Below are 15,533 nucleotides of genomic sequence, written 5' to 3'. Positions count from 1 at the left end.
AATATGTACAAATGACATTCTAGGTAAATGAAACAAAACACAATTAACCATGTTACACTGATTTGATAGGAACTCTAAATTCAAATTGATCCAACTTTCATTAATGAATTAATCTTTCCAGCGTTATTAATTACTAATCCATAAAACAAGGGTGGTCACTATTCAGTTCTGCTCAAATTGTCAATTACACATAAGGTAGGGTTTTCCTTTTTAAGACATGTAGAGATAAACTATTGGATTTTTACTCGCTACAATCAATTGAGACATTAGTTTGGAGTGCACAATATGCACATGGGAAGGGGCAACCATGTTTGTCATATTTGGTAAAATAGGGTTATTCTTGTGTGATGAATGAAGACACATTGTAGATAGTCAGGGTTAAGGATTCTTATTGTAGGGCAAAAGGAGTCTACAAACTCCACTTTGTGCCATATAAACACGTGTGAGAAGGATAAGCCAACACACCCTACACATGGCACTGTAGTCCGAAAAAACATTCGATTCCATAATTTTCATGTGTTGCGAAGTGGGATTATACACGTTGAATTCATATTCACTGGCATTTGAGATTTTGAATACCATGAGAGAGGAGGAATGCTTAAAAATATTCCTTCTCTCTGTTTCCTTTGAGTACCCCTTATAAAGGATGGGCATTCAGATGGACAACATGATGTAATATAGGGTGATAATCAATCCCATAATGAAATCTTGGTGGTAACCATGCCTCACTATTAGATTGAACATATCTCCTCCGAAGCTTATATCTAATATGACCTTCTTTGGCTTCACCTGCAAAACAACAAATATTTTGAGAACTTTGTAGGACTACATTCCAATGAATTACTCTGAGCATACATATTTAATATAACAAGACTTAGGGAACATATGGACCTATGCGACAACCCTGCTAGATTTGTTCACAAGGTTGAAGAAACACTTGCCATAACATCCTTAAACATGGTAATTTTGAGGTTCCATTGTAATGAGAATGGAGGCATTGTAGCTCTAGTAGTTGAACTATCATCCACATTAAACCCAACCCCAACACAAACACCAGCACCGACACTAGCACCCGTCACCGTTCTTTTCCAATCTGACAACTTTAATATCATTAGCTAGATCATTCAAGACTTTCTTGAGACTCTTGGAATCCAATATAAAAAAACCAACAATCAATACCAATACTCAACCTCAACTAAGGTATTTTTTTTTCTAGATCATAAATAGATAGGAGTTTGAAAAAAAAGGCCTACTTCTAATAAGAGGATAGTAAGGTATGTGAAACCTGGCCAATAAATAAATTTATTTTGTGTATGAAACTATCTTGGCACATCATTCCTTACTTCATTTTGTGCATGCAACTATCTTGGATCGTCATTCCTTACTTCTCCTATTAATGGAATTATATTTTCTATTGGAGAATCTGTTGGGGGATCTGCTACGTGGTAAATTGAATATATAGTTTTTGGAATTCGAATCACATTTGAATTATTGTTTAGGAATAGAAATTTTGAAATAAATATGCTATAATAATTCCTCAAACAAAATATGAAAATGAGTTGTCGAAAAAGTCCATCTAGAACAATTATTTCCATATATCTGTTCCATTATAACACAATGTAAATATAAATAGTAATGATGGAATGATTGAATTTAACATTATACTAACAAAATTTGGAAATCAAAGAAACAAATCCATCTTTGGTCATCAAACCCTGGAACCCTATCTGCAGTCGATCTCCATAGGCATTGGCCAGATTTCTTCGGAAACAGGTAATGAGCTTGGATCCATTGGCACTGACACCACATAGAGCCAATATGTTTTCTCCATAAGAAGCCGTTAAAGGAGCTATAGATCCTATTGCCAACACTAACTCGACTTGAAACTAACACACCATAACAATAACCTACAACTGCACACCATTATCACAATTATTGTTGCTCGCCATTAACAAAAAGTAAAAAAATGCACATCTCAACCTCTAGCTCTTTGTGGATGCCATTAACCATAGATTTCTCTCAGCATTATGATATTCAAAAAATTTCCCATGCAATATATCTTTATATACTCTTACATCATCATGAGGATATATATGTTTGTATGCCTTTACAACATCGTGAGGATCACCACTCTTGCAACATCCATGATAATGAATTTTTCCACTCTAAAAACAAGGTTTCCCTTGGGTCGAAAACAATACAACTATTATTGCTAAAAAAAAAAAGATTTTTTTGCACAGTGTGAGAGATTATCCTATCCATGGATGCATAGCGAATACTAGTTCTTATGGATGAATATTGGTACTCTAATGCTATCACAGTGTCATCTAATTCTATCACAACGAACTGTAATTATCACATAAATAATTGTAAGTGACTAATACTCATTTTCAATTAGATGGAAGAGGTTATTTCCATTGTCTAACACCTAAATCAAAGGCACACAAAGGTACAGGTGGCATGGGAGGGGAGTTCTTCTCAAATGGGACACCTTAGGACATAATTATTAATTGTAAAAATAAATAAAATTTAAGTGAAACATCTTAATCTTTTGAAAACATGCAATATGTCTTTTGATATGAAATTTTTGAACTGTATGGGGGTAGATCTCACATAAAAAGTAAATATGTAAACAAAACATGTAAACATGTAAACGTGTAAATGTAAATGTAATGTTTAAAATTTAACATTTAGCATTTTTAATCTAATACTGGCCCTATTTAAAAATCAATCTAATAATTATTATGTATAAATGCAATATAAATTTAAAATATAAAGAGGTTTATGAGCACTCAAAAAAGAGGTATGATAAATAAATAAAACCTTTTTATATTTACCCCATAGGTATGGTAAATAAACAAAAATATAAATAAATAGAGGTATGTTAAATAGATAAAACCTCCTTTTATATTTACTCCATAAACCTCTTTATATTTAAGAAAACTCAAAAAATAATTTTTATTTAGGTGAAACCTATGGGGCAAATACCATGGGACAAATAATTATTAATACCATGGGTCAAATACCATATTTATAAAAGAGGTATGCTAAATAAATAAATATAAAATAGGTATAAAGAGATATGGTAAATAAATAAAGATACATCAAATAGGATTAGAAATTAACATCTAATTATATACCAAGCCTATCATCCAAATACCATGGTCAATAAAAAAATATGATAAATAAATAAAAATATAAATAAACCATCGACATAGTAAATAAATAAAATCTCTTTTTATATCTACTCAGTAAAGCTCTTTATACTTACTAAGACTCAAAAAACAGGTTTTACCTAGGTGAAGCATATGGGCCAAATTATTTTTTATACCATACAAAAAGATATTAAATATTATTAACTCTAATATTAGTATTATTATTAAATCTAATATTCATATTAATATATTATAATATTAATATTATTAAATTTAATAACTTTAGATTAATACAATATTAATTTTGTTATATTATAATATATATTAATATATCATGATATATATTAACTCTAGATAAATATGGGAGGGAAGAACAAAGACATAGAGTGACAGACGCGAAGAGATGGGGGGAGTGACAAGCTAGAGATGGAGATAAACAGAAGGAGAAAGAACAAATACATAGAGTGATAGAGGTGGAGAGATAGGGGGATTGAGAAGGGAGAGATGGAGATAAATAGAAGGAGAGGGAAGAGGAGGAATGAAGATAGAGAGAGGGAAAGGAGTTAGAGAGGTAGAGAAGGGTAAGAGAGAGAGAGAGGGAGACACAAATATGGAGGGGGGAAAGAGAAGGATAGAGGGAATGAGATAATGGAAGGATTGGATGGTATAGAGAGAGAGAGATTGGGGAATAGAGAGGAAGGTAGGAGAGAAAGGGAGAGAGAGGACTTGCGAGAGAGGAGGAGAGAGGAAGGGATAGAGAGATGGAGTTGGAGGGGGCGAGAGGATGATTAGATATTGATCTAGGACTTCAATGATAGCTCAAATTTCAAAGTGTTCAAAAGAGTGTTGAACCTAAATGACATAATATATCTCATCTTCTTGATTCCCGCACTACAAACAGTTCGAAAAACTGACACTGTATGGAGGAGTTATTGCGTTTTGAAAAAGTTCAGTAAACTGCAATTTTCAAGAATAATTTGATTTTTGGAAATATTAAAAAAAATATTTCGAGAAATATTCTCTAGAATATTCTCCAAAATATTCTTTGGAATATTCCTTTTCAGTGGACCAATCGACATGTGGCCCTGGATTGGTGTGGCAAAATTATGTTGGGTCAGGTGGGATCGAACCCGTGACCTCTGGTAGGTTAGCATCAAAGAATTACCAACTTTGCTGCTTAAAGTTTCTTAAAAATATATGTCCGTGGGTTTTATTTAAACCGTAATGAGTGGTAGTTTGGGAATAGACCTCCAGTGGTCCTAGATTAAGCGTTCACATGCCGACGGTTACATTAACAACCTGCCAATAAACGGTAACCTTATCCACTGAGGAACTTGCCACATGTGCATTTTCTGCCAATGGTTATGATCAGCCTGGCTGTTAAGATTGGTAGACCTCCAAAATTGGCGCCATTTGCCAAATTTAACTGCAGTTAATTCCAGTCAGCCAAATTTAGTGGAGGATTTTTAGGTGAAACTGATTAGATGAACTCAAGATGCAATTTTCAACCTAATAGGGTGAAACAAGAGTCTACCTAAACTAATTTGGGCCTTCTAAAGCCATTGGAATAGTCTAGAGAAGTTGAAGAAGCCATCTTGAAGGAGCTTTTCTTCTAGGGAGATTTTGGAGCTCAAGGCCACTAGGGGTTGGAGGCTATTGCAGGAGCTACCAGTATCCATTCTTAGCAAAAAAAAAGTCGTTCATGACTGTAATGAACCTTATGAATCCAATTAAGGTGTTTTTAGAAGCATTTGGATACTTCTAAAGGCCGAGATGCTGTAAGGAAGTTTCAGGCAGCCCAGAGCCAACTGCGAAGGAAGGCGTGGATCGGGGATGCAGTGGTCATTTTGAGCAAATGAATAGTCATTTGTTGATGTCGGATATGTGCTGGAGACAGTAACAGAGGTTTTAGAGACATTGGAAGCATTATGAAGGAGTTTGTTCCATCAAGAAGCTCAGGGAAGCTCAATGCACTTGTTGAAGGAGTCAAGTCTAAGGGAGCCTAGATCTGCTTGCATAATGAGGAGAGCCATGATAGGGATGTAGATGGTTTTCTCAGCCTATTGGTTCAGTTTAGTAACCCCTGGAGTTGATTGTGGAACTTGTAAAAGAATTCAAGCCATAATCAGAGCCAAGTCAAGTTGACAAGAGCTCATGGAGATGTAGCCCACGAGATCAGGGTGAACTCCTTATTAAATTTGTTTTTATGTGAGATGTTTATTTGCTGCATTATATGTTTGATATATGTGTTTAATATCAGAAGAAAAAAATCAAGTTAAAGCACTTAAATAGATGAAAACAAACAAACACATACAGTTGTTTCAAGTACATAATTACGTAATTGTCAACATAAGCTATATCATGTTTGTTTAAGCTTTGCAGTGGAAGGTTCTTGTAAGCATGACAAGTTGTTCAAACCCTCATTTTAGATCAGATGGTATAAGAGAAGGATGCTTGATTGAAAAAGCAATCTATTTGCTTGTTTGACTTGAAAGGTGCTTAAGAAAGATAGTCAAATTCTATTGATTGATTGTTTGTAAACTTACTATTGTTTGAGTTTGCAAAGGTGAAGTGAATGCTACTATGAGCTAAGTCGAGGAGAGGAGAAGAAGGAAGAAGGGTTGAAGGCATTTTCCTTACCCCAAGGACCTCAAGGCAATCCTTGAAGCATAAGAGGTTTTCTTGCAAAAGGGTTGTTTGAATAAGAGATTGACTGTGTAGTCATTTGGTGTAGTCATTTGGTTCATAAATTTGTTAATAGATTCTGAATTTTGTTGAAGTTATTTTGCTCATTTTTATAATGAAAACTTCTAAAAGTGAGTCCTCAAAATCTTCCTACTTCACAAGATTCTTTGATGAAGGCTTGAAGCAAGAATTGTTCATCATGATGAATATGGTGAGATAAATGTATGAGGATGAAAGAAAGAGCACTAGACTTCGAGAGCAGTTGAATTCCATGAGGGAAGAGAAACAATTGCTTTATGACCAATTGCAGGAAATGGAAAGCCAACTTCATATTGCAAGCATGAATCTGGAAAGGATTCATGAGTTGGAGACACAAATCCTTGTTGCAAAGGAAGCCTTAGCCAAGTATCATCTTGAAGAAGAGGTAAACAATTCTAGTTTGTCTTCAAATTCTTCTAAGAATTTTTATGTTGGTTCTTTTGAGAAACATACCAGAGGCATAGGGTCCAAGTTGATGTCCAAAATGGGATATGAAGGAAAATGATTGGGCAAACATACACAGGGTATTGTTGAGCCAATAATGGTTGAGGAAAGTCCTAAGTATTTGGGTCTTTTCTATGGAAAATCTTATGGTTAAAGTTCCAAAACAGCCATGAAGGCAATTGAGAGAGTTCCTAGAAGGGGTTTCATTTCAGGTTCTCTACCTCAAGGTTGTAAAGATTGTATTCTTGAGGAATGCAATAGTTTGAAACATACTTTGTAGGAAGAAGGTGTGCATAAGCATGCACTTGAACAAGAATGTGGTGTTCCAAAGGGAGCTTCTTCTTCATTTGATTCACCTCCTCATGAAGGTAATGAAGGTGAAAGAAAAAGGTATAAATCTAATTTTTGTCACACTTCTTTTGATCACGTAAAGTGTGGAAAATTTCCACACAAGCATTGGAAAAGAATTGCATGTTATTTTTGTGGTTTGGTTAACCATAGTGTTTCTAGATGTTGGAAAAGAATGGCCACATACAGGAAAATTTTGAAGGAAAGAAGGCAAGAAGCCAAAGGTCCATTGGAAAAAGCAAACTATGCTATCAAGAAGATGCACATGTGTTGTAGTTATTTCCATAAGCAAGGAAATACTGCTGAAAGGGGTTGGACTTTGAATCTAACAATGCTTCCACAAAATTTGCAGAAAGTGGAGAAAGAGTATGACAAGAATGGGAAGGAAGTTTCCATTATTGATATGTGTTAGGATGAACCACATGTTGATGTCAATGTGTAGTTAAAGGAAGCGCCTTTGAAATGGATTGGTAAGAAGTGGTTAGAATTCTTATCTAATTAAAGTTGCATGTCTTTTGATTATATGCATTTCTTTGCTAATGGAATGCAAGTTACAGGATGGAAAGGTTGAGTATGAGACTCACTTTATCACAACGAAAGTTATTTTCATTTCAGCTTCGGAAGTACATGTACATGTGATTGAGGATCTTGTACTTATGATTATACTTAAGATAAAGTTTAAGGATGAAATGCATGCATGAGAATGATATGCATGAGCAAATGGATGATGATTTCCTAGTATTTTGAACATGTATGTGTGATTAACTTGAAGGGTTGATTACTTTGTTTTAAACATGCATGTAATGTATTATTGAATTGGAAAAGTTGACTCATCTCCAAGATTGTAAAATGGAGATAGTGATGAAGTGTTTTCATCTTTGTAAAATCATTGTTTTAATTCTTTTTGTACATGCTTGACTTGAAGAATCAATTCTTTGAAAGGCATGATTTTGTCGACTTGTGATTTTTCGATTATTAGTAAACATGATGTGAAGACCTAATGATGATTCACAAGATGTGAAAGTTGTTTCTTTTGTTGAAACAAAAAATTATTTCATCAAGTTATTTTCTTCTTTCGATATCGTCTACAGAAGAAGATTTGTAGCGTAAAAAGTTGCCATGGTTACCTTTGTGACTTTTTCATGGAAGGGGCTTCGAAGCGATATTCAGCTAACTTCTGTAAATTATGAATGAGTTCAAGGAAGAAAGTTCTTAAGAGGAGGACAAGTGCATCTAGGAAGGGAAGTGTTGGATACCTTCATGTTTTTGTTTAAAGGCACTAGCCTTGCAAGGAAAGTGTATGGAGGCTGAAAGAGGAGGGTGTTGTACTCTCATCTACTATTTAGATCAATATATTAGTCTTGTGGGGTCAAAAAGATTCCCAATGGGGAGGAGTGATTAGATATTGATCTAGGACTTCAATGATAGTTCAAATTTCAAAGTGTTATAGAATAGTGTCAAACCTAAGTGATCAGATAGATCCCGTCTTCCTGACTCTGGCACCATGAATGGTTTGAAAAACTGACACCATATGGAGGAGTTATCGCATTTTGAAAAAAGTTGAGTAAACTGCAATTTTCAAGAATAATTTGATTTTTGGAAATATTAAAAAAGAATATTTCGAGAAATATTCCTTGGAATATTCTCTATAATATTCTCCAAAAAAATCTTTGGAATATTCCTTTTGGGTGGACCAATCAGGAGCTGAAACATGCCAAGCTCGGAGGCTGCCACATGGCCCTAGATTGGTGTGGCAAAATTATGTTGGGTCAGGCGGGATCAAACCGTGACCTCTGGTAGGTTAGCATCAAAGCGTTACCAACTTTGCTGCTTAAAGTTTCTTAAAAATATATGTTCGCTGGTTTTATTTAAACTGTAATGGTCGGAAATTTGGGAATAGACCACCAGCAGTCTCAAATTAACCGTTCACATGCTGACGGTTACGTTAACAACTCACCAATAAACGATAACCTTATCCGCCCAGGAACCTGTCACATGTGAATTTTCTACCAATGGTTATAGTAAGCCCGACAGTTAAACTTGGTAGACCTCCAAAATTGGTGCCATTTGCCAAATTTAACTGTAGTTAATTCCAGTCAGCCAGATTTAGTGGAGGATTGTTAGGTGAAACTGATTAGATGAACTAAAGATGTAATTTTCGACCTAAGAGGGTGAAACAAGAGACTACCTAGACTAATTTGGCCTTCTAAAGCCATTGGAACAATCCAAAGAAGCTGAAGAAGTCATCTTCAAGGAGATTTTCATCCAGGGAGATTTTGGAGCTTAGGGCCACCACGTGTTGGAGGTTGTTGCAGGAGCTACCAACATCCATTCTCAGCAAACAAATATTTGTTCCTGACTGTAATGAACCTTATGAATCCAATTGAGGTGTTTTCAGAAGTATTTGGATACTTCTAAAGGCCGAGATGCTATAAGGAATTTTCAAGTAGCCTAGAGCCAACCGTGGAGGAAGGCCTAGATCAGGGATGTAGTTCTCATTTTGAGAAAATTAATAGTCATTTGTCGATTTCAGATATGTGCTTCAGACAGTAGTAGAGGTTTTAGAGAGGATTTTGTGCCATCAAGAAGCTCAGGGAAGCTCAGTGCACCTGCTGAAGGAATCAAGTCCAAGGGAGCCTAGATCTGCTTGCACAATGAGGACAACCATGATAGGGATGTAGATGGTTTTCTAAGCTTGTTGGTTCAGTTTAGTAACCTCTGGAGTTGAGTGTGGAACTTGTAAAAGAATTCAAGCCATAATCCCAAAGAGCCAAGTCAAGTTGTCAAGAGCTCACAGAGACGTGGCCCATGAGATCGGGGTGAACTCCTTATTAAATTTGTTGTTATGTGTGATGTTTATTTTTTTCATTATATGTCTGATATATTTGTTTAATATCAGAAGAAACAAATCAAGTTTAAAAGATGGAAACAAACAAACACATACACTTGTTTGAAGTACATAATTCCGTAATTGTTAACATAAGCTAGATCATGTTTGTTTAAGATTTGGAGTGGGATGTTCTTGTAAGCATGAAAAGTTGTTCAAACCCTCATTTCAGATCAGAGGGAGGGAAGAAGAAATACATAGAGAGTGAGAAGTGGAGAGAGAGAGGAGTGACAGGGGAGATATGGAGAGAGAGTGTATGTTTAGGGGTGAAATAAAGAGACAAAAAAGGAGAGATAGAGAGAAGGGAGGAGGGAAGGAGAGAGGGAGGGATATAGTAACATAGTTGGAGAGAGAGAGAGAGATGGGGGAAGAGAGATGATTGGAGGGAAAAGAGAGAGAGAGAGAGATGGGGAAGAGAGAGGGAGGTAGGATAGAAAGGGAGAGAGAGGAAGAATGAGAGACAATACTTGAGAGAAAGGAGGGGAGTGATGGGGAAGAGAAAGGATGAGAGAGAGAGAGAGAGAGAGAGAGAGAGAGAGAGAGAGAGAGAGAGAGAGAGAGAGAGGGTGAAGAGAGAGGGAGGTAGGAGAGAAAGGGAGAGAGAGGAAGTACGTGAGAGGAGACTTGAGAGAGAGGAGGAGAGAGGGAGGGATGGGGAGATGAAGTTGAGGGGGAGAGAGGGATGGAAGAAGAAATGCATAGAGAGTGAGAAGTAGATAGAGAGAGGGAGTGAAAAGGGAGATATGGAGAGAGAGAGTGTATATTTCACTGTGAGATAAAGAGACAAAGAAGGATATATGAAGAGAATGGAGAAGATAAGGAGAGAGGGAGGATACCGTAACAGAATTGGAGGGTGAAGAGAGAGAGAGAGAGAGAGAGAGAGAGAGAGAGAGATGTGAGAGAGTGGAGAGAGGGAGGTAAATAAATAAAATCTCTTTTTATATTTACTGCATAAACCTATTTATATTTACAAAAACTAAAAAAAAAAGGTTTTTTTAGGCAAAGCCTATGGACCAAATACCATCAGACAAATAGTTATTAATCCCATGGGCCAAATACCATATTTATGAAATAGGTATAAAGATGAACCGTAAATAAATAAAAATATATCAAATAAGATTATAAATCAAGATGTAATTATATATGAAGCCTCCATGGTAAAAAAAGAGATATGATAAATAAATAAAAATATAAATAAACTAGAGGTATGGTAAATAAATAAAACCTATTATTATATTTAATCCATCAACCTATTTATACTTACTAACACTCAAAAAAGAGGTTTTATTTAGGTGAAGCCTATGGGCCAAATTCCATGGGCCAAATTATTATTAATACCATGCAAAAAAACATTATGAACCCTAATATTAATACCAAAAGATTAATACTAATATTGTTAAATTTAATAAATTTGTATTAATACAATATTAAATTTGTTTTATTATAATATATATTAATATATTATGATATATATTAACTCTAGATATATATTAGAGGGAAGAACAAAGACATAGAGTGGTAGAGGGGATTGACACATGAGAGATGGAGATAAACTAAAGGAGAGGGGAGAGGAGGAATGAAGAGAGAGAGATGGAGAGGAGTGAGAGAGGTAGAGAAGGGTAATAGAGGGAGAGGGAGACACAAATATGGAGGGGGGAGAGATAGAAGGAGAGAGGGAGGTAGATAGTGAGAGGTGTTGTGCTCTACAACAACCCCGCATTTCATATCATTGTTATTCACATATAAAAAAAACTATCATATGAAATGGGTCCCTTTTAGTTTTGATTGGTATCAACATTGTATTATTCAAAAAGGTCCAAAAGCAAAATGAAGACATTATAAAAAACCTTTTGGACAAACCAATTTTGGTCTTATAATATAAATAATCAATCTTTTATCACTGCGATAAAGCGATCGCAATAACATAGGAGGCATACTTTAAAGGTCCATTGGTTTTATCTGATGCGGTGCGATATCGCTATCGGCGATCGGCGACATACTATGCATGTTTTTAAAGCACCCCAGGTAATACACCCGATGCGATGCAATATCACTATCGGCGATCAGCGATACACTATCCATGCTTTCTTAAAGTGCCCATACTCCCGATGCGATGCGATATCGCTATCGGCGATCTGAGATTTCAAAAGGTGTCAATATAAGGATTTAAGTTTTCCCCAACGCCCGATTGTGATAAAGCTAGAAGCGCAAACTTCAAAAAGCCATTAAAACAGAGGGATATTACGATTAATTCATATTAAAAGCCTTATCTGTCGAACAGTGATTTACCTACGCTCAACCACCAAAACATCCAAGGCACGCTTAAACAAATCATTCGGCCGATTAATGATATGATGGGCATTTAAAGGATTAGCAGGTTTTAACGGCCATTTAATGTAATAGTAAGTCCTAAAATATTCTCATAGATTGTATTCGCGGCCACTTTAAAGTTGATCCCTCATCACGCATTGATCAATATATCTCACTCATATTTCATTTTCACTACCAATTCTCTGTGTTACGCTTATTTTCACTCCTATGCAGAATTCTTCCAAAGCAGAAAACTCAAGCAGAATGGGGAAGAAGTCTAAGAAAACCACATTCGCTTCCGCTGTATCAGCAACAGGACAAGCCGTCGCTGATCCAACAAATAAAAAGAAAGGATTGATATCTTATACTACATGTTCTGGTCTCGGCAAAACTACTTGGCAAAGTACCTATAATTTGATTGAGGCCGAAAAACCTGAAGTGACAACAGTACAAGCCACTACAGATGCGACTCAAAAATCTGATGGTACTTTAAAGGACTTAGCCGACTCCTTCCTTCATCGGATAGCAGCTCGGGAACAAATTCTCCCATATACGGATGTAGTGATATGTTCTCCTTATTCTTATGCTGGGATAATGATGTGTAGATTATGGGGGTTGCACGATTTCGCTAATTTCACTATAGAAATGGTTCCCTTGATGGAAGCGGCGTGTAATAGTGAAATAATGGATCGGGCAACTATACTGTCAGATAAGCTAGCAACAGTTGTTCTTGATTTTATAAATAAGACCCGAGTTACTGAAAGGTTAATTCCCCCATTCTACTACAGTGCCTATATTCTAGATACCCTGTGTTTTAATTCTGAATTTCCTATGCTCGGTTGGAGGTGGACACCACAAGTCCCCATGCCTATTCACATATACCATCAGAAATTGTCGAAAGCTTCCTGTAAGCACCATTTATACCAAGTCTGCAATGGCTTTATGTTACCCATTCATTACTCTATTTTTGATAAACCTGCTCCCAAGATTTCCTACCAAGCCGGGATTGATTTAACATCAATAGGAAGATGGTTCAGGGAGGAAAAGTTCACTTATATAAGCGTTTTCGGTAGCCAAGCCGAACCTCATGTCCTTCCTTTGTACATACCTGATAAACTGCTGGCGAGGGAAATAGCTTATCAGATCATTGTCGAGGGAGTTACACAGACTCTCAAGAAAAATAAGAAGCAGGTCTGGCCCTCTTTTCCTTTGAGATGTGGTGTCTACACGTTGCATGATTTCAAACATGCAAAGAAAGAAGCTACAAGGATAAAATCATTAACTCTAGCAACTCTCCCTAATAGGCGATTTGACCCCAACAAAGTCGCCTATAATGCACTTGAACAGGCCAAATTGACAAAGTTTGATCATAAATAAGATATGTTCGATGGCCTGTTCTCCTCAGCCAAGTCAATATTGCAGGTTAAGGCACTAGCCAGAATGAAATATCAGGATGAAGATTTGGTTGAATTCAACAGACTTAGAGAACAAAGGTTGCAAACTCTGCCCCTAGATCTGTTAGCAACAACCCCAAAAACAACATCAAGCGAGCCTGAACGACAACATTCAAAGGAACCTTCGGTTACAACAAAAGAAAAAGAGAAAGCACAGGAGGAAACTCAGACTAAAGAGCAGGAGAAAGTGTGGGAGGAGACCCAGACTAAAGAGCAGAAGCAGAGCAACATAGAAGTAAATGTGGATACTCATATTGATCCAAAATTGCTCCAGGAATGGCAAAAATTTGATTCTATTATTAGCAATCTAGAATGTTCAAAGGACACCAAAACTTCGAAAGCAGCAGACACACATGAAACAACTTCACAACAGGTTCCAAGTGGAACCAGCGGCCTACCCAGTTCAAAGGAAGTAGAAATAATACCAAAGGACCCCTCTGATCAAATCATTTTGCAAGTAGAAGAGATTACTCCCTTGGATGTCTTCTATAGCCCAAGGCATAAAGCTGTGGTAAAATGACAGAGGAAGAGAAGAAGGATTGATGAACCTTCCCTTTTCCCAGAACAGACGGTCACGGGCAATGTGGTTTGGAAGGAGGAATTTGACCCCTCTGATGACCTAACAAAACTATCACAATATGTTGGAGCCTATTCGGCAGCAACAATAGACAAAGCATCAGAGGTGAGTCTTTTATTGAAAACAAAAGACCAGGAAATCTTTTTATTGCAGGCACAACTAACAGATGCACAGCAGAAAGCGGAGCAGGTAGAACAGCAATTGTTGACACAACAGCAAGTAAATAATCAATTAACTCAACAATTGCAGGCAGAGAAACAAAGGATTGATCACAGCGCAATCCAGAAGCAGAAAGAGTTGTCTGAAGCCTTGGCACAACTGAGGGCAGCAAATGAACAAATGCTTAAAACAAAAGATGAGTAGATTTCTCAACTATCAGCACAACTTGAGAAGACAAAGGGCGTTCCACAAATAACTGAATTCAGAGTAGAGGCACTACAGATAAATATGGCATTAATAGCCCAAATCAAGCTTCTATGTCAACAAATCGCCCAGGCGGAACCACTATGCGAATTGACGGCATCAATAAGTGAAAAAACAGAAAAGGCTAGAGCAGAATTGGATCAAGCTGAAGAAACGATAGCTGCATTTCTTGACTAGCAAGATACTGATCAGGGACAAGCGGCAAATTTACCAAGAATTTTAGAGTCACATAAAGATATATTGTTTACAGAATGGCAGTCCCAGTTAATGAAAGCAGAGAGGGAAATTTCAAGGTGCAAATCAACTACAAGAAATTTGGTTGAATTGGTTAATAACACTCTCTACTTGTCAAACATGATTTCCCAATTCCCTCCAGGAAAATTGACAGTGATGAAAACATTGGAGCAGTCATGTTATCCAGATCTAGAGGAAAAGGGGAGATTAATTGCTGGAATTAACAGTTTAACATGGGACACCTATTGGTTCTTCTTGGTAAAACCACACACTCAAAGAGCTGCCCTCAAATGCCTTACAGATGCAATCGGGTATATTATCCCCGATATTCAGGATGCCACCTATGCCGCCCATCTTAGCTCTCACCTAAACAGACCGCCCGAAGTGGAGCCACTGCTTGCGATAAGTCAGCTCAGGCTCAAAGGCAAACAACCCACTTGATGATTCATGCCGCCGACTGCCAGGTTGCTGAGAAGAATATGATCAAAATCAATTGATACCAATTAAATAGGATTTCAGTTTCATAAATAGTTAGCTTAATTAAGTATTTATAGACCCTTTCATGTTTTTAGAAGGGTTCGTAAAGTTTTGTACTTGACTTAAAGACTGAAGTTGCACTACTGTACTTCAGCCATATTCTTTTATAAAACTGGACCAGTTATTCTAATTTTGGCAAGGAAGCTTTTATGCAAATGTGCACTACTGTCTTTGTTTGAAAGTATTTCTGCGTTGGAAGAAGAATCTCAAATAGCGATTGATATTGGGAGTGACTAGCAGCTCATATGGTACTATTATCTATGTCTGAATTCATTCCTTTCATATGAATTGTTATTTGATTGCCTTTGCTATTATCGAATATATGTATGTGTTTTAACAGCATTTCTTTATTCCCTCCACTATTGGATGTTTATGGGATGATTTTCTTTTGATCGTATTGTTGGCATTATGTTTTCTGGTATGACTGTATGTTACAGATG

This window comes from Pinus tabuliformis, chromosome 8 (genome assembly GCF_031772625.1).
Source record: "Pinus tabuliformis cultivar Carrire ecotype Pingquan chromosome 8, CPIR1, whole genome shotgun sequence".
NCBI lineage: Eukaryota > Viridiplantae > Streptophyta > Pinopsida > Pinales > Pinaceae > Pinus > Pinus tabuliformis.
The sequence above is the reverse complement of the archived record's forward strand: the minus strand, read 5'-3'. Positions refer to the sequence as shown.